Below are 1,969 nucleotides of genomic sequence, written 5' to 3'. Positions count from 1 at the left end.
CATAGTTTTGGCCGATTCTGGCCCGTTTCGTGGACTATTACTCACTGTTTTGGGCTCCCGAAGTGATTTCCACGATTAACGAACCCTTGGGTGCGCTTACGTGTCGGTCATCAACACTCACAATTTTGGCTGATTCTGGCCCGTTTGATGGACTATTACTCACTGTTTTTGGGTCCTGAAGTGATTTCAATGATTAACGAACCCCGGGGTGTGCTTACGTGTCGATCATCAACATTCACAGTTTTGGCCGATTCTGTCCCGGTTTGTGGACTATTACTCCCTGTTTTGGCATCCCGGAGTGATTTCCACCATTAACGAACCCTAGGGTGCGTTTACGTGGCGGTCATCAACACTCTCGGTTTTTGTCGATGCTGACCCGTTTCGTCGACTATTACTCACCGTTTTGGGGTCCCGAAACGATTTCCATAATTGTTGGACCCCAAAGTGCGCTTATGTGTCGGTCATCAACACTCACAGTTTTGGCCGACTCTGGCCCGTTTCGTGAACTATTAATTACTGTTTTGGGGTCCCGGAGTGATTTCCACGATTAATGAACCCAGGGTGCGCTTACGTGTCGGTTATCAACACTCACAGTTTTGGCTTATTCTGGCCCGTTTCATGGACTATTATTCACTGTTTTCGGGTCCTGAAGTGTTTTTAACGATTAACGAACCCCGGGGTGCGCTTACGTGTCGGTCATCAACATTCATAGTTTTGGCCGATTCTTGCCTATTTCGTGGAGTATTGCTCACTGTCTTGGGTTCCCGGAGTGATTTCCAGGATTAACGACCCCAGGGTGCGCTTACGTGTCGGTCATCAACACTCATAGTTTTGGCCTATTCTGGCCGGGTTCATGGACTATTACTCACTGTTTTGTTGTCCCGGAGTGATTTCCACCATTAACGAACCCCGGGGCGTGTTTACACATAGGTCATCAACACTCGCGCTTTTTTCGATTCAGACCCATTTCATGGACTATTAGTCAACGTTTTGTGGTCCCAAAGCGATTTCCATGGTTGTCGAACCCCAAGGTATGCTTACGTGTTGGTCGTCAATACTCGCAGTTTGGTCGATTCTGGCCCGGTTCTTGGACTATTCCTCAGTTTTGGGGTCCTTGAGGGATTTCCACGTTTGATGAACCCCGGGTGCATTTTTGTTTAGGTCATCAGCACTCGCGGTTTTTGTCAATTCAAGCCCGTTTCGTGGTCTATTAGTAATCGTTTTGGGGTCATGAAACGATTTCCATAGTTGTTGAACCCTGAGGTTTGCTTACGTGTCGGTCATCAACATTCACTGCTTTGGCCGATTCTGGCCCGTTTCATGGACTATTAATCATTGTTTTGGGGTCCTGGAGTGATTTCCGCGATTAACTAACCCTGGGGTGCGCTTACATGTCGGTCATCAACACTCACTGTTTTGGGCTCCCGGAGTGATTTCCACGATTAACGAACCCTGGGGTGCGCTTACGTGTCGGTCATCAACAATCGCAGTTTTAGCTGATTCTGTCCCGGTGCATGGACTATTACTCAACATTTTGCGGCCGCAAAGCGATTTCCATGGTTTTTGAACCCCAAGGTGCGCTAACGTGTCGGTCATCAACACACATAGTTTTTGTCAATTCTGACCCATTTCGTGGACTATTACTCATCGTTTTGGGTCCTTAAACGATTTCCATAGTTGTTGAACCCCAAGGTGCGCTTACGTGTCTGTCATCAACACTCACTGTTTTGGCCGATTTTGGCCCGTTTCGTGGACTATTAATCAATGTTTTTGGGGTCTCGAAGTGATTTCCACGATTAACTAACCCCGGGGTGCGCTTACGTGTCGGTCATCAACACTCACACTTTTCGCCGATTCTGGCCTGTTTTGTGGACTATTACTCGGTGTTTTGGGGTCCCGGAGTGATTTCCATTATTGACGAACCCCGGGGTGCGCTTACGTGTTGGTGATCAACACTTATAGTTTTGGC

Source organism: Triticum aestivum, chromosome 4B (genome assembly GCF_018294505.1).
Source record: "Triticum aestivum cultivar Chinese Spring chromosome 4B, IWGSC CS RefSeq v2.1, whole genome shotgun sequence".
In the NCBI taxonomy this organism is placed as follows: Eukaryota; Viridiplantae; Streptophyta; class Magnoliopsida; order Poales; family Poaceae; genus Triticum; species Triticum aestivum.
Note: the sequence above shows the minus strand (reverse complement) of the source record.